Genomic DNA, 19418 nt, shown 5'->3' with positions numbered 1-19418 from the left:
TCAGAAAATATACATATTTTCATTTTTATTTATTTTCAAGCTTTATTGATATATAATTAACACATAGCATTGTGTAAGTTCAAGGTGTATCACATGATTATTTGATATATGTATATATTGTGAAATGATTATCACAATGAAGTAGTTAAAATGCCCACAACTTCACGAGGTTACCATTTTGTGTATGTATGGTAAAAACATTTAAGTTCCGCTCTAGTAACAATTTCAAGTATAAAATGTAGTATTGTTTACTAGTCACAGTGCTGTACATTCGATCCCCAGAAATTATTTCTTTTCTTTCTTTTTTTTTTCCTGAAGTTGGAAACGGGGAGGCAGTCAGACAGACTCCTGCATCTGCCTGACCGGGATCCACCCGGCACGCCAACCAGGGGGCGATGCTCTGCCCATCTGGGGTGTTGCTCTGTTGCAACCAGAGCCATTCTAGCACCTGAGGCAGAGGCTACAGAACCATCCCCAGCTACTGGGCCAACTTTGCTCCAATGGAGCCTCGGCTGTGGGAGGGGAAGAGAGAGACAGAGAGGAAGGAGAGGGGGAGGGGTGGAAAAGCAGATGGGCACTTCTCCTGTGTGCCCTGGCCAGGAATCGAACCCAGGACTCCCGCACGCCAGGCCAATGCTCTACCACTGAGCCAACCGGCCAGGGCCCTATTTATTTTCTAACTGGAATTTTGTACCATTTGACTACTAAGACCAATAGGATGGCTGTTGACTTTGCAATAATGAAAGCTGTCTATGTGTCTTTTCAACATCACACAATGGTGGATTTAACACTAACACAAACACAAGCACATTGAGGCTTACAGTCAGTGGAAGCTTAGAAATGTGAAGGTTGGGTGAACATGCTTAAATACTTTGCTTGTTGCCTTTCTTGCTTCCAGGAATCATTCTCTAACCACCAGCTAAGACTAGTTTTAGGTTCCCTCACCAGTAAGCCAACCTATTTTTTTTTAAGACAATTGGTCCCAGGTGACATTATTATTTTTGTCAGTTTAATTCAAATAAAGAATTCATCTCTGAATCTTTTTAACCTTTAATGACTCTGGGACATTCAGTCACAATATTGTTTGGATAATCACAGTAGAATGGTATACATTTTCTTTAAAATTTCCTGCTACAACATGCACTTATTTATTTTGGAATGCTACAATCTCTTGGCATCACAGGCTTGAAAACATTTAGGTTTCATATAATTCACTTTTCATAAGCTTTTCTCTGCTCAAGTAATAGTTTGATTCCTATTGGGTAAATCTAATATTCAATGTCTAATTGTCTTAGCTCTCCTCATATATTATATATTCCACTATGTATTAGAGAACATCATATTCTAAAGAATATATATATATATATATGCAAGTTCTAACCAAAATTAATTTTATTCTTTAAATTTCCTTCTGTCTTACTTAGTTAAGGACAAAAAAAATGTTTTAAATTACTGGGTAGTTTGGGAAGTGTTCACATGAGAATAGTGAATTTATTAGGTATTTGTAGCATTTTTATAATAAAATTAGAATCAATATGAACCACAATTAAAATTGTTAGATTTTGGCCTAGCCTCTGGCATGCTGGCTCCTTCCATGCAGCTGTTTTGGGTTTGAAATTTCAACTTGGCAGAGGCTGCAGTCCATCTTCCCTTCAAAAACTTGTAATGATTTCAAATCATAGACACCTTCACTTAACCCTAGCTTCCATTCATCAGCAAACACATCGGATTGATGCTACGCTAACCTATTGGCTTTTTACTCTACGCATTCAGGTTAAATGACTACCTGATGAAAGGGCCCACATTTCAAAGCAGTGACATTTGATAGCTGAGAGGAAAAGTGGCTTTAAGGAAAAGCAACCTTTGGAATTCCTGCTTGTGAAAATCCAATTCAGCTTTTTGTGTGCCAGCAGAAATGATAAGTAGCGCCAGAGTTTATGAATGTTCAGCAGGCCATCTAGTGGAGGGTGGTGGAAGCTCGTGATTCAAATATCCGCTTATGACTTAAAGCAAAAAATTCCGTGAGTGATTGCTCATCTCTCAAATTTCTTGTGATTTAAAGTGCTTATGTGTCAAGAATAAAAAGAATGTTTTAGTACTTAATAAAATTGTTATTTGATTTCCTTTTTCGAAAAAAACTTGGGGAGCAGCCAGATGGCAATGGAGTTGGTGGACATACAACTTCCACCACCTAGAACAAAAGTGGATTACAACTTAATTTTAAGAACCATCATCTGGAAAAACCAACTTTGGACTAAACCAAGAGGACTTTTTAACTAAGGAACACTGAAGAAGCCACAATGAGACTGGTAGGAAAAGCAGAAACATGGAGAGGGCTGCCCAGCTCCCCAGAGCAAATGGCAGCCTGGAGAGACTCGCGTGGCGGGAAGTGAGTTTAGCGAAGAGGGGAGGGTCCTGAGCCCCAGGAACAAGGTCCCATCCTGCAGCCCCAAAGCCTAGAAAAGGTATATGGACATTGTTTAGCTGCAAAACAAGTCAGGATACTGTTTGTGAGAAAGAGATTTCTCAGACCCAGGATTCTTTAAAAAGGGACTGCACAGAAAACTTCTTCCATAACAACTCACTCGTGGCTCTGGGGAATGGGGAGAGAGGAGAGGACCAGAAGAAAGTGTAATCTAGGAGGCACAGGGAGAAACACTTTGAGGGAGTCACCCTAACATCTGGGCTGAGTCACCCCCCAAATCTAAAGTGAATATTTCCACTGGAACCTGCAATACCAGCAAAAGGAAGCAGGACACCAGCCAAATAATCTCTCCTGCAGCACACAGAGCAGAGTCGCTTAGAAGGAGGGAGACTTCAGGAATACAGTATTGAGTGCTAAAGTCTGAGCAGCAGTGCTCCCAACCACACTACTGAGGGCTCGTAGGAGGGTGGACGGTGATGAGATGTGAAAATGCAGTTCCATCAGCAGGGCCAGAAGCTGGGCTGGCCAAGACTGAGGCCTGGCGTGACCTCAGTCTCCCCCAGCAAGAGTGGAAGGAGCACATGAAAGTGATCCAATCCAGCTGCAGGTCGGGTGAGCAAGAGCACTCCTGCCTGCAATCCTGGCCACAAGAGAAAGGCAAAAGCCAGGGAACTGTAGAGACCCACAGCTGATTGTGGGCATGTAGCCCTGCCTGTCACATGAAGCTGGGGACTGCAGCCAGTGGGCAAATGCAGCTCCACTTGTGAAGGCAGGGTTAAGGCTGGGGAACAGGTGGAGACCTGTGGCTGAGCAAGGACGTGCAGCCCTGCCTGGCCAGTGGGGCCGGGGCCTATAGCTGGCACACAAGCATGGCACCGCCCATGGGGGCAGGGCAAATGCCGAGGAACAGGCAAAGACCCACGTGGTTGAGCATAGGTGCACTGCCCCACCAGTGCTGCTGAGGCTTGTGACCCCGGTGGGGTGCATAGCCCCACCTGTGGGGGTGGGGCAAAAGCAGAGGCTGGCTGAGGCTTGTAGACCAGACAGCCCCTCCCATGGAGGAGCCCCTCCCATGGAGGAGACATGAACACAGCCCCTCCCATGGAGGAGAAGTGAAAACTGCAGCAACTGCCGCAGCAGGCCAATGCCAGCAATGCCCATACCCAAATGCCCAAGGCAACGGCAGAGGGAGTGGGGGGCCTGAAGACAGGCCACACCCATTGGACTCCAGTGGCCACACACTTCTTATACACAGACAGAATGGGAAGGCAGAGAAATGAAACCCAAATGAATCAAGAGAAATCCCCAGAAAAGGAATTGAATTAGTCAGATATAACCAAATTCCTGTGTGTAGAGATTAAATGATTGTTAGGATGCTCAAAGATCTTAGAACAACAATAGATGAACATAATGAACACCTAAATAAAGAGATAGCAAGTATAAAAAAGGACATTGAAATAATAAAAAAGAGTCAGAAATGACAAATCCAATATCAGAAATGAAGACCACAATGGAAGGAATTAAAAGCAGGATGGATGAAGCTGAGGATCAAGTCAATGAGTTAGAGGACAAGATAAACAAAAGCATGGAAGCAGAGCAGTAAAAAGAAAGAGACTCAAAAAGTCTGAGGAAACTCGAAGAGAGCTCTGTGATAACATGAAGAGAAATAATATCTGCATCATAGGGGTTCCTGAAGAAGAAGAGCAAGAAGAAGGAATTGATTCAATCATATCATAGCAGAAAACTTCCCTAAATTAATGCAGGAAAAAGTCTCACAAGTTCAAGAAGCACAGAGAACTCCATTAAAAAGAAACCCAAAGAAATCTATAACAAGACACATCATAATTAAAATAGCAAAGCTAAAAAATAAAGAGAAAATATTAAAAGCTGCTTGAGCAAGACCAGGCTGTGGCACAGTGGATAGAGTGAAAGAATTGGATGTGGAGGACCCAGGTTCAAGACTTTGAGGTCGCCAGCATGAGAGCAGGCTCATCTGGTTTAAGCAAGGCTCACCAGCTTGGACCCAAGGTCTCTGGCTTGAGCAAGGGGTTACTCGGTCTACTGAAAGCCCATGGTCAAGGCATATATGAGAAAGCAATCAATGAACAACTAAGGTGTCACAACGAAAAACTGATGGTTGATGCTTCTCATCTCTCTCTGTTCCTGTTTATCTGTCCCTATCAATCCCTCTCTCTGTCACTGTAAAAAAAATGCTGCTGGAGAAAACATGGCTATCACCTACAAAGGAGCCTCCATAAGGATGACATCTGACTTCTCAACAGAAACACTTGAGGCCAGAAGGGAATAGAAATATATTCAAAGTAATGCAGAACAAGAGCCTATATCAAGACTACTTTCTCCAGCAAGGCTATTGTTTAAAATTGAAAAAGAGATAAAAAGCTTCCCAGACCAAAAAAATTTAAAAAAATAAGGAATTTATTACAACCAAACCAATGCTGCAAGAAATGTTAAGGGGCCTGTTTTAAACAGATCAAAGGGGGAAAAGAATATAGCAAAAGAGGAATACAGCTTTAAAAAATAAAATGGCAATAAAAACTACATATCAATAATAACCTTAAATGTAAATGGTTTAAATGATCCAATGAAAAAACATAGGATAGCTGCATGGATAAGAGAAAAGGACCCGTACACATGCTGTCTACAAGAGACCCACCTTAAAACAGAAGATGCACACAGAGTGAACGTAAAAGGATGGAAAAAATACTTTATGCAAACGGAAATGAAAAAAAAAGCTGGGGTAGTAATACTTACATCAGACAAATTGGACTTTAAAACAAAGGCTATAGTAAGAGATAACGAAGGTCACTACATTAATGATAAAGGGAGCAATCCAACAGGAAGATATAACCATTATAAATATCTATGCACCTAATATAGGAGCACCTAAATATATAAAATAGACTTTGATAAACATAAAAGTCAAGATCAACAGCAATACTATAATAGTAGTAGATTTCAATACCCCACTAACATCACTAGATAGTTCCTCAAGAAAGAAAATTAACAAAAAAACAGCAGACTTAAAGGACACACTAGACCAACTTGAATTAGTAGATATCTTCAGAACCTTTCACCCTAAAGCAGCAGAATATACATTCTTTTAAAGTGCTCATGGTATATTCTCTAGGATAGACCATATGTTAGGGCACAAAAGCGGTCTCAACAAATTGAAGAAGATTGAAATCATATCAACCATTTTTTCTGATCACAATGGCATGAAACTAGAAATCAACCACAACAGAAAAACTGAAAAATACTCAAACACTTGGAAACTAAATACCATGTTATTAAATAATGAATGGGTTAACAATGAGATCATAGAAGAAATTTTAAAAAATTCTAGAAACAAATGATAATGAGCATACAGCAACTAAAAATTTATAGGACATAGCCAAAGCAGTCCTGAGAGGGAAGTTCATAGCATTACAGGCATACCTTAAGAAGCTAGAAAAAGCTCAAATAAACAACTTAACCCTGCATCTAAAAGAAATAGAAAAAAAAAAAAACAGCAGGTAAAGCCCAGAGGTAGTAGAAGGAAGGAAATAATAAAAAATCAGAGCAGAAATAAATGACACAGAGGCTAAAGAAACAATATAGAGAATCAATGAAAAAAGGAGCTGGTTCTTTGAAAAGGTAAACAAGATCAATGAACGTTTAACCAGACTCACCAAGAAAGAAAGAGAGAGAACTCAAATAAATAAAATTAGAAAAGGGAATGGAGAAATAACAACTGACACAACAGAATACAAAGGACTGTAAGAAAATAGTATGAAGAACTGCATGCCAAAAAGTTAGACAACCTAGACAAAATGGACAAATTCCTTGAAACATATAATCTTTTAAAAATCAATCAGGAAGAATCAGAAAACCTAAACAGACTGATGACCACAAATGAGATCGAAACAGTTATCAAAAAACTCCAAACAAACAAAAGCCCAAGGCCAGATGGCTTCACAAGTGCATTCTACCAAATATTCAAAGAAGTACTAACTCTTATCCTTCTCAACCTATTTCAAAAAACTAAAGAGGAAGGAACACTTCCAAGCTCCCTTAATTAGGCAAGCACTATTCTGATTCCAAAACCAGGCAAAGACAACATAAAGAAAGAAAATTATAGGTCAATATCCCTGATGCATTTAGATGCTAAAATCCTCAACAAAATATTAGCAAACCAGATCCAGCAATATATGAAAAAAATCATACACCATGATCAAGTGGGATTTATTCTGGGGAGGAAAGGCTGGTACAATATTTGCAAATCAATCAATTTGATTCATCACATAAACAAAAGGAAGGAGAAACACCACATGATAATTTCAATAGATGCAGAAAAATAATTTGATAAAATCCAGCACCCATTCAGGATCAAAATTCTCAGCAAAGTGGGAATACAGGGAATATACCTCAACATGATAAAGGCCATCCATGACAAACCCACAACCAATATCATACTCAATGGGAAAAAATTAAAAGCAATCCCCTTAAGATCAGGAACAAGGCAGGGGTGCCCCCTTTCACCACTCTTATTCAACATAGTTCTGGAAGTCCTAGCCACAGCAATCGGACAAGAAAAAGAAACAAAAGGCATCCAAATTGGAAAAGAAAAAGTAAAACTATCATTATTTGCAGATGATATAATATTGTATATAGAAAATCCTAAAGTCTCACTCAAAAACCTACTGGACCTGATAAATGAATTCAGCAAAATGGCAGGATATAAAATTAATACTCAGAAATCAGAGGCATTTTTATACACCAATAATGAACTGTCAGAAAAAGAAATTAAGGAAACAATCCCCTTCACTATTGCAACCAAAAAAATAAAGTACTTTGGAGTAAATTTAACCAAGGAGGTTAAAGATTTGTACTCAGAAAATTATAAAACATTGATAAAAGAAATCAAGGAAGATACAAACAAGTGAAAGGTTAAACTGAGCTCATGATTAGGAAGAAAAAACATCTTTAAAATATCTATATTATCCAAAGTCATTTATAAATTCAATTCAATACCAATTAAAATACCAGTGACATACTTCAAAGATATAGAACACATATTCCAAATATTTATATGGAACCAAAAAAAGAACACGGATAGCCTCAGCAATCTTGAAAAGGAAGAATAAAGTGGAAGCCTTTACACTTCCTGATATCAAGTTATACTACAAGGCCATTGTACTCAAAACAGCTTGGTACTGGCATAAGAACAGGGATGTAGATCTATGGAAAAGAACAGAGAACCCAGAAATAAACCCACACCTTTATGGACAACTGATATTTGACAAAGGAGGTAAGAGCATACAATGGAGTAAAGACAGCCTCTTTAACAAACAGTGTTCGGAAAATTGGACAGCTACCTGCAAAAAAATGAAACTAAGTCACCATCTTACACCACTCACAAAAATAAAATCAAAATAGATAAAAGACTTAAATGTAAGGTGTGAAACCATAAGCATCTTAGAAGAAAACATAGGCAGTAAGCTCTTCGACTTCTCTCCCAGCAATATATTTGCTGATTTATCTCCATGGGCAAGTGAAATAAAAACAGGATAAACAAATGGGACTATATCAGAATAAAAAGCTTTAGCTCAGCTAAAGACAATAAGAACAGAATAAAAAGACAAACTACACAATGGGAGAACTTATTTGACAATACGTTTGATAAGGGATTAATAACCAAAATTTTAAAGTAAAATTTTAAAGTAAAACACCAGGAAGATAAACAATCCAATCAAAAAATGGGCAAAATAAATCAACAGACACCTCTCCAAAGAGGACATACAGACGGCCAATAGGCATATGAAAAAATGCTAATCATTAGAGAAATGCAAATGAAAACCACAATGAGATATTAACTCACACCAGTCAGAATGGCTCTCATCAACAAAACAACAGAAAATAAGTGCTGGTGAGGATGTGGAGGAAAGAGAACTCTCCTGCACTGCTGGTGGGAATGCAGACTGGTGCAGCCACTGTGGAAAACAGTATGGAGATTCCTCAAGAAATTAAAAATCGAACTGCCTTTTGACCCAGCTATCCCATTTTTAGGAATATACCCCAAGAACACCATAGTACTGTTCCAAAAGGAGAAATGCACCCCCATGTTTATGGCAACATTGTTCACAATTGTGAAAATCTGGAAACAACCCAAGTGTCCATCAGTGGACGAGTGGATTAAGAAGAGTGGTACATATATTCAATGGAATACTATGGGGCCATGAAAAAGAAGGAAATCTTACCTTTTGTGACCACGTGGATGGACCTGGAAACTATTATGTTAAGTGAAATAAGGCAGGCAGAGAAAGAAATATATCCTGTGACCTCATTCATTTGAGGAATCCAATGAACAATGTGAACTGAGGAACAGAATTGAGACAGAGGAGAGATCAAAGGACCAGAGGAAAAGAGGCAGAGGGAATGGGGATGATAGGATGAGATAAAGCTAAAGGAAAGGGTGGAGGGTATTATGGGGAGAGGGGCAAGGGAGATGTTGACGGAAATACAGGGGAGGGGGGGTACATTCAGGACAACACTAGAATCTATGTAAACACAATAAAGTAAAATCAATAAAAAAATCTAAGAAAAAAATTGTTAAATTTCAGAAAACTGAAGCAACTCTCTCTGATATCTCAATCAAGAAACAGAAAACCAGAAATGAAAATACAAAGATGCAAACTCTATGAGACACAGCAAAAACAGTCTTAAAAGGGAAATTCATAAGACAGACTTACCTCAGAAAACAAGAAAAATTTCAAATTAACAATCTAACCGTATAGCTATGGAGCTAGAAAAAGAACAACAAACAAACCCCAAGTAAGTAGAAGTAAATAAAAAATGAGAACTATAGTGTAGAAAGATGAACAAAAATTGATAATATTTAACTAAACTTATCAAAAAGAAAAAGAAAAAAGAGAGAGGGCCCAAATATATAAAGTTAGAAAAAAATGACATGACACCACAGAAATACAAACAATTTTAAGAAAAAATATATATATATTACAACTACTTACATGCCAATATATTGGACAATCTGGAAGAAATGGATAAATTTCTAGAAACATACAACCTTCTAACACTAAATGGAGAACACAAAAATCAAATCAATATTTAAAAAATGGGCCCTGACCGGTTGGCTCAGTGGTGGAGCGTTGGCCTGGCGTGCAGAAGTCCCGGGTTCAATTCCCGGCCATGGCACACAGGAGAGGCGCCCATCTGCGTCTCCACCCCTCCCCCTCTCCTTCCTCTCTGTCTCTCTCTTCCCCTCCCGCAGCCGAGGCTCCATTGGAGCAAAGATGGCCCGGGCGCTGGGGATGGCTCCTTGGCCTCTGCCTGGGGCGCTAGATTGGCTCTGGTCGCGACGGAGCAACGCCCCCTGGTGGGCAGAGCGTCGCCCCCTGGTGGGCAGAGCGTCGCCCCTGGTGGGCGTGCCAGGTGGATCCCGATCAGGCGCATGCGGGAGTCTGTCTGACTGTCTCTCCCCGTTTCCAGCTTCAGAAAAATACAAAAAAAAATATTTAAAAAACGGCCAATATACAAAAATCTTCCACCAGGTGACTTCACAGGTGAATTTCACCAAACATTGAAAGAAGAATTAACACCTATTCTTCTCAAATTCAAAAAATTGAAGAAGAGAAAAGGCTCCCAAGCTTATTTTACAAAGCCACTATCACCCTGATTCTAAAACCAGACAGTAACATTACAAAAAAGGAAAATTATAGGCCAATATCCCTGATAAATATAGATGCAAAAATCCTCAACAAAATATTAACTAATATAGTGGTCCCTTGTTCATCACAGGGGTTAGGTTCCAGAACCCCCATGATAGGCAAAAATTCACAAAGTAGCTACCTTATATTTATTTTATTATTTATATGTATTGTAAGGCTTTATAAACCCTCCCCAAACTGTTATTAACCTTTCCCACACTCTTATAAACACTTCTTATGCTCTTAAACACTTTCTACACTCTTAAACTTGTGTAATTTTAACAACATATAAAATTCTGTATAGGTACTCACCAGTGAATATACTACAACTTGAATGATGAAGATAATGATGAATTAGCTGTGCAGTATCGATGATGATGAAGGTGATGACAATGAGATGAGTATACTGCACAGCCAGGAAGAGCATTACAGCTCTTCTGAAGGTGCCACTTCATCAGGCACTAAATTAGGTGTGCAGTATGTTCATCCTTGTCTGTAACTTCTGTTTTCGCTAAAGGCGTAGGCATAACTGGTGTCTTCTTCCGCATGAGGAACATAGTTATGGGGAGTTGCTGGCACATCTTTTTCTTTTCAGCGAGAAAGTTTTTGTAAAGCAACGTGTCACCCTCAATTGTATTTGAGAACTGCAAGGAATGAAGCATCTGGGGGTCCCATTCTTGAGCCACTTGCTGAACTTCTTTGGCCATTCTGACAAAGGTTGTGAGGTGATTGAGTGTTAGGCCAATCTCCTTTTCTTCTTCAAACCCTAGTTTCTCTTGTTCCTCTTCCTCTTCTTTGCTTGTTGACTTTGTCATCTTCATCAGGTCTTCGTCCATCAATGGTTGTGAGTAGGGATTGATCAGGTCATTAACGTCATCAGTAGTCATATCATTGAAGCCATGTCCTCCAAGTAGTTTTGCGAGCTTCATGGCTTGATCAACTGAGAGTAATAGACTTCATCAGGAAAGAATCCCTTATAATCATGGATAACTTCTGGCCTGACCAGGCGGTGGTACAGTGGATAGAGCATCATACTGGGATGCGGAAGACCCAGGTTCGAGACCCTGAGGTCACAAGCTTGAGTGCAGGCTCATCTGGTTTGAACAAAGCTCACTAGCTTGGACCCAAGGTCACTGGCTCGAGCAAGGGGTTACTCAGTCTGCTGTAGCCCCCTGGTCAAGGCACATATGAGAAAGCAATTAATGAACAACTAAGTACCACAAAGAAAAACTAATGATTGATGCTTCTCATCTCTCTTCGTTCCTGTCTGTTTGTCCCTATCTATCCCTCTCTCTAATTCTCTCTCTGTCTCTGTAAAAAAAAAATCATGGATAACTTCTGGCCACAGTTTTTTTCAGCTGGCATTTAAAGTTTCACTCTTCATCTCCTTTATGGCCTTCTGAATATTTAGGAGACATAATGTAGCGGTGTAGTCACACCAGTACACCTTTAGCAAGAAATCTTCATCTGAGTCCACAGCTTCAACAAGGTTTTTCAGGGTGTTTCATGTATAAAGAGTTTAAAAGTGCAAATAATGCCTTAATCCATGGGCTAAATCAGTGATGTGATGTTCGGCGGCAAGAACTCTATCTGTATGCCATCATACAACAGATCAACAGTGTGGCCTCCAGCATTGTCCATGATCAAAAGCACTTTGAATTCGAGGGCTCTCTCTGCCAGAAAAAGCTTGACCTCCAGGATAAAGCATTGGTGAAAGCAGTCCAATGTGAAGAGATTTGTGACCCAGGCCTTGGGGTTGTGCATCCAGTACATAGTCAACACATTCTTTTTCTTGTTTTTTAGGGCCCTTGGGTTTTTTGACTTATAAATAAGCCCTGGTTTTACATTAAGCCTGCAGCATTCCCACACATAATCAGTTACACAATCTTTTTGGGCCTTAAATCTAGGGGCGTTGGCTTCATCCTTCATAATAAAAGTGCGAGACAGCATTCGCTTCCAGAATAAACCCATCTCATCCATATTAAAAACTTGTTCAGGCTTATATCACCTTTCCCTGATGATGGTTTTGAATTTGTTGTTCAACGTACTCCTTGGCTCCAGCTTTATCTGCAGAGGCAGCTTCTCCATGAAAAGAAACACTCTTAAGTCTAAAGTATTTCTGAAACTTGTCAAACCAGCCTTTGCTGTCATTGAATGGGGTTGGTCTGGTGGGAGAAGCACTCTGTTCCTGCTTCTGCGTCGTAGTCCTCATCCTCATCACTGTCGCGAACGTCACTGCTTTCCACAAAAATTTTGTAAAGCTTCTCGGCCTTCGTGGGGATGGTGTTGGTATCCAGTGAGATATTCTTTTTCCTTCAGTCACTGATCCACAGAGCCAATGCAGACTCCATTCTCAGTGGCCTTACTGTGGGAAGTTACCACCATCTTCATAGTCTTAAAAAAGACACTGCTGCCATCATCCTTATATTCTTTTTGTTCTTCTTTATGTAGCGAGCTGAAGATTCATTGATTCCTTAATGGCGGCCTACAGCTGTGTAGCTTCTTCCTTCCTTCCTTTAGCATGTCGAGGAGTTCCTCCTTTTCTGCGATGGTAAGCATCTTCCGCTGATGTTTGGGTTCCGTGCTAGAAGCTTAGAAGGCGCAGAATGTTTGAGCAACACACAGGGCTTTAAATAAATTTAACTTTTTATAAAAATTTCACAAAAACACATCACAGAGCAACACTACCCACAACAATCAGACATAGATGTGAAATGGACAAGGTGAGATGCTGAACGCATGCTATATGTGAGAAACTGAGGAGACTGATGCTACAGTCACTGAGCCAATTAGTGCCCATGATACAAAACACAGTGCTCTGGTTGTCCATCTCCCATCTATCAGCTAATAGTGTGCCAAGTAGGATCCCATCTGGGCACACTAGCTAAAGCGGAAGTGGCTGTAGCTGCGTTTTCCATAGGTGCGAGCCTTTGTCTACTCACCTGCTGTACACTATGTATTTTATTTCAATTTAATATTTTAATGTTTTAATTAATATTTTTATTTTTATATTGTTTTCATTTTTTAGAATAGAAAATACTTACTTTACCACAAAAATAATTAAAATAATAAATATATAAAATACTTATATAACACAAAATCTCACGATGTAGCAAAAATCCATGATACAGAATTAGATATAGTATACAATTAAAAATATGCAATACAGTGAAAATGCAAAGAGTGAACCACCATATGGCAAGGGACAACTGTATTAATGTAATTCGGAATTACAATAAAAATATCACACATCATGATCAAGTGGAATTTATTCCTAAAATGCAAGATTGGTTCAGTATCTGCAAGTAATTTAATGTGATACATCACAGAAACCAAATGTTAGATAAAAAATATATGATCATATCCATAGATGCAGATAAAGCATTTGACAAAATCCAGTACATATTTATGATAAAATCTCTCAGCAAAGTGGCAATAAAGAAAACAGACCAAAAATAATGAAAGTCATATATAACAAAATTACAGATAACATCATACTTAACATGGAAAAGCTAAAAACATTTTCCATAAGATAAAGAACAAGTTTGTCCACTTTTTCCACTTTTATTCAACATGTTATTATAAGTCTTAGCCACAACAGTCATGTAAGACAAAAATTAAAACCATCCAAATTGGAAAGAAAAACTATCATTATTTGCAGATTGCATGATACTATAGAGAGAGAATCCTAAAAATTCACCAAAAATTAAGCCTTACCTTTGGTGGTCCAGTGGATAAAGCATTGACCTGGAATGCTGAGGTTGCCAGTTTGAAACATTGGGTTTGCCTGGTAAAGGCACATATGGGAGTTGATGCTTCCTGCTCCTAACCCCTTCTCTCTCTCTCTCTCTCTCTCTCTCTCTCTCTCTCTCTTTCTCCTTCCTTTCTACAAATGAATAATTTCTAAATTTTTTAAAAAATATTCACCAAAAAGTCTACTAGAACTGATCAATCAATTCAAAGAAATAGCAAGATACAAAATAAATATTCAGAAATTGGTTGCAATTTTATACAGTAATAAAGAAATATCTGAAAGGGAAATTAAGTAAAAGATTCCATTTATAGTTACCTCTAATTGTAGATAAATGGCTGCAGATTAGAATGCTGCCATGACACAAGTTTTGGTGCGTACTTTGGAACGCCAAGTCTTGTGGGGACAAAATGCTGCCCTGGCGAGCACTGATAAGATTGTTTAATGGAAGCCTCCAAACCCTATAGACTTTTCCTGCATACCTGAAAAGTTTTAGTTAATCATCCTTCTTAGCACATGAGCCTATGCTCTGCTAATTTGCTTGCTGATTAAAGAAACAAATAAATACAATGAGGCTGCAGAGATCTGGGTTCTCAGTCCTAGAAGCTGGCAGTCCTCTGTACCCATCTTTTCTTTATGTTGTGTCTTGCATGTTTTTTCTTAAGTCCTGCAGCACCTTCCTCTCATGAACACCCATTGCTGAGCTGATCTCTTCATCTTATTTTATTTATTTTTAAAATTTTTCTATCATTTTGAGAGGGAGAGAGAAAGAGAGAGAGAGGCATCAACTCATTGTTCCACTTAGTGGTTCCCTTTAGTTAGGCACTCATTAGTTGTTTCTCATATATGCCCTGACCAGAGATTAAACTCATGACATTAGTGCACTCTATCCACTGAGCAACTGACAAGGGCCTTTATTTACTTATTTTTATTGAATTTATTGTGGTGACATTGGTTAATAAAATTATATAGGTTTCAGGTGTACAATTCTATAATATATCATCTGTATATTGTAGTTTGTGTTATTACCCCAAGTAACCTACAATTGCCTCAAAGAGAATAAAATACTTAGGAATTATCCAAGGAAGAGAAAAATCTGTACTTGAAAAGTTATAAGATGTAAGAAATTGAAGAAGATAGAACTAAATGGAAAAAAAGTATTGTGCTCATGGATAGATCCTTTACCTGCAAAACTGACAACAATAGCAATCACTTTGTAGAGTTATTTTGAGTACTAGATGAGAATATATAAAAGTACATGGCAATCAAAATAATTTTACTCTATTTTTTCTATGCATTGTCCTGAGCCTGGTTTAGGCTATTGTTTCTTTCCACAGTTTCTAACTGAAACTAATGTCTCAGATTTCCTATTTTCTAAATTTTAGACTCTAAACCGTTTTATAATAAATTTTAAATTTTATTATTTTTTTATTAATTGAAATTATTAGGATGATATTGGTTCACAAAACCATACAATATCAAGTGTACAACTCAATAAGATGTCATCTACACAGTTTTGTGCACTCTTAACCTCAAGCAAAATATTTTTATTCCCATTTCCTTCTGCTTTGCCCACATCCACCTAGCCTCGACTACACTTTCTCTCTGGCTATCACCATACTATTGTCTGTGTCTATGTGTTATGTATATATGATTTTTGGCTAAGGACTTCATCTTTCTTCATCAATTCCCCCCACCCCACTTCCCTGTGAAAACTGTTCCAGATGTCAATGATTCTGTTTCTATTTTGTTCATCAGTATATTTTCTGTATTAGATTCCACATACAAGTGAGGTCAAATTGTATTTGTTATTCTCTGACTGGTTTATTTCACTTAGCATAATTATCTCCAGGCCCATGCATGCTGTTGCAAAAGTTAAGATGTTTTTCTTTTTTATGGCCATGTAGTATTCCATCATGTAAATGTATCGTAAATTTTTTATTCACTCATCTACTGATAAGCACTTGGGCTGTTTCCTGATCTTGGCTATTGTAAATAATTCTACAATGAACATAGTGGTGCATATATGCTTTCAAATTAGTGCTTTAGGATTCTTAGGATATATTCCCAGTACTGGGAACATTGGGTCAAAAGGCAGTTCCATTTTTTATTTATATTTATTTATTTATTTATTTATTTATTTATTTATTATTATTTTTTTTTCTGAAGTTGGAAATGGGGAGGCAGTCAGACAGACTCCTGCATGCACCCGACCGGGATCCACCCAGCATGCCCACCAGGGGGCAATGCTCTGCCCATCTGGGGCATCGCTCTGTTGCAACCAGAGCCATTCTAGCACCTGAGGCAGAAGCCATAGAGCCATCCTCAGCACCCGGGCCAAGTTTGCTCCAATGGAGCCTTGGCTGTGGGAGGGTAAGAGAGAGAAAGAGAGAGGAAGGAGAGGGGGAGGGGTGGAGATGCAGATGGGTGCTTCTCCTGTGTGCCCTGGATGGGAATCAAACCCAGGATTCCTGCATGCTAGGCCAACGTTCTACCACTGAGCCAAACGGCCAGGGCAAAAGGCTGTTCCATTTTAATTTTTTGAGGAAACTTCGCACTCTTTTCCAAAGTGGTTGCACCAGTCTGCATTTCTATCAACAGTTCATGAAAGTTTCCTTTTCTCCACATCTTTACCAATGCTTGTTTGTTGATTTATTAATGAAAACCATTCTTGTAGGTGTAAGGTGTAATTGTGGCTTTAATTTGTATCACTGATAATTAGTGATATTGCCACTTTTCATATATTAGCCATTTGAACATCCTCTTTGGAGAAGTGTCTATCCAGGTCCTTTGCCCATTTTTATTTGCATTGTTTGTCTTCTTGATTGTATAAGTTCTTTATATATTTTAAAAATTAACCCCTTATCAGATGTAACACTGACAAATATATATATTCTCCCAATCAGTGGGCTCCCTTTTCATTTTGTTGATGGTTTCTTTTGCTGTGAAAGTGGTTTTAATAGATTACTGTTAGTGAAATACAATTACATGCATATTATACATCTTCTCAAAATCATTTGATATTTCCCCATTATCTATCAAGTTAAGTTCATACTTCTTACCATGACATGGCAACATTATCTCAATTTACACTTTCCAATTCACACATGTACCTTACACAAAGCGTGTGCTTTATTGAGCACTAATTATTTGGATGCTCTATGCACTTTCTTATTTCATGATCTTTGCTTATTCAAATTTTTTGCCTCTGTAATACCTCACTCCACCTTTGCTTTCTAAACTCATACTCATCTGAAGGGAGAGACCCTGCACAAATATAAACGGTAGTTAACTTCAGAGCAGGGGTTACTTGAAGACAAGAGATCTTGGAGTGTGTTAACCATAACAGGAGACTGGCCTGGGGAACTTGAAGGCAAGTACGCAGGATTCTTGGAGGAATGCCTCCAAGAACCAGATGACCTTTATGATTGATAAACTCTGAGACTCTGACTCTTCTCGTGTCCTTGATCATGAAGGAAACAGTAGAGGTGCAGGGCTGGGGATGGTATGGTTGGGAAAAAAGACTTTTGTAGCTTTCTAGCTTTATCTGCTGAACTGTGGCTTTTGAAACTTGATAAATATGCAGTGGCGCAGTTTCTCGGGGCTGATTCTGCTTCTGAGTTTCAGCCCTCTGCTTGTACCACTTTCATCTGATGTGTCTTATTCCTTCTGAGTCCGAACCATAAAAAAATCGTAACATTCATCACCCAATATTGTCTTATTATATGAGCTCCCTCACTTGAAAAATTCTATTGATTTGTTTGCACGGCTTTCTTGGTATTTACTTTCTATGGAAATCCCTAATATAGTGAAACACAGTGTCTACTCTTGGTGACCTTATACTCTAGTAGAGAGTCTCAAAAAAATATGCAATTGAATATCAATTTATATTTTTCATTGTATTTTTATGCATTTATTCAAAAAACATACTAAATATCAAGGCTTTTGTCCATTTAAAAAAATTTGTTTTTTTCGTTGATGTTTACTTATAGTAGTTATTTATATATTCTTGATGTTAACCCCTTATCAGATATATGATTCAGAAATAGTTTTTCCTACCCGTGTTGTTTTTTTACTCTATTGATAATTACTTTTGATGTACAGATTTTAATTAAATAAATTATAATTTATCTATTTGTACCTTTGTTCCCTGTGATTTTTTGGTATCATATCTAAGAAATAATTACAGAATTTAATGTCATGAATCTTTTTCCCTATGTTTTCTAAGAGTTTTATAGTTTTAGGACACACATTTAGACCTTTGATTCATTTTGAGGTATTTTTGTCTATAATGTAAAGGTATAATCTCACTCTTTGGATATTTACATATCTAATTTTATCAACATAACTAAATAAAATGACTTATTTTTTCCTATAATGGTCTGGGTACTCTTGGTGATAACTATTATATTGTATATGAAAAGGTTTATTTCTGGGCTCTCTATTCTATTCCATAGGTCTATATGGCTGTCCATATGCCATTGTCATGCTTTTTTGATTATAGCTTTGCAATAAGTTTTGAATTTAAGCAGGGTGAGAACTACAACTTTGTTCTTTTCAAGATTTTTAAATCTATTCAAGGTCTTTTAAAAGTCCATATGAATTTATGGTGGGTTTTGTATTTCTGAGTTTTAAAAAATTCTTAAGGTTTTAATAGAGATTGCACATCTTAACAATAAATCTTCCAATCCATGCACACTGGATGTCTTTTTACTTGTTGATTTCTTCCTGCAATGTTTTTTAGCTTTCACTATAAATTTGTTTCCTCTTCTTACTTAGGTTTACTTCTAGGTATTTATTATTTTTAAGCTATTGTCAATTAAATTGTTTCCTTAATTATTTTGAATTGTTCATTTTCAGTGTATAGAAAACCTATTGTTGCTCATTGATTACATACTGACATTTTGATAAATTAGTTTATTAGTTCTAACTTTTGTGTATGTGTGTGTGGAATCTTTAGAGTTTTTTCTCTATATGACCATGAAGAGAGATACTATTTTCTCTTTCATTTTTTCATATGTAGATGCTGGTGTGTGTTTGTTTGTGTGTGCATTTGTTATTGTTTTGGCAAGGACTTTCAGTGCTTTGTTGAACAGAAATGGTAAAACTGGGCATGTTTGTCCTTTTCATGGTTTTACTGGAAAACTTTCTGTAACCATTGACATGATGTTAATTGTAGGATTAAAGGTACTTCCCCTCTTTTACTAGTTTGTAGAATGATTTTACCACCTGATTATGGTGTGTAATCTATTTAATCTGCTATTGAATTATGTTTGCTAGTATCATGTCGAAGTATTTTTTATGTGTATTTGTGAGAAATATTGGTCTGTGGATTTATTTTCTTGTACCATCTTCATCTGGCTTTAAAATCAGTGTAATGTTAGCTTCATTGAATGAGCTGAGAAGTATTCCCTTCTCCAGTATATTAGAAAAATTTGAGGAAAATTGGTAGTAATACTTCTTTAAGTATCTGGTAGAAATAATGAATGAAGCCATGTGTTCTAAGGTTCTTCTTCCT

The 19418-nt window shown here is 37.8% G+C and overlaps 1 protein-coding gene across 3 annotated transcripts in view; it reads right to left on the bottom strand.

The window, feature by feature from the left end:
• KLHL4 (kelch like family member 4) overlaps positions 1-19418 on the bottom strand; it is a 93630-nt gene that overhangs the window by 43014 nt on the left and 31198 nt on the right. The gene's annotated exons all lie outside the window — the stretch shown is intronic.

This window comes from Saccopteryx bilineata, chromosome X (genome assembly GCF_036850765.1).
Source record: "Saccopteryx bilineata isolate mSacBil1 chromosome X, mSacBil1_pri_phased_curated, whole genome shotgun sequence".
In the NCBI taxonomy this organism is placed as follows: domain Eukaryota; kingdom Metazoa; phylum Chordata; class Mammalia; order Chiroptera; family Emballonuridae; genus Saccopteryx; species Saccopteryx bilineata.
The sequence above is the reverse complement of the archived record's forward strand: the minus strand, read 5'-3'. Positions and strand labels throughout refer to the sequence as shown.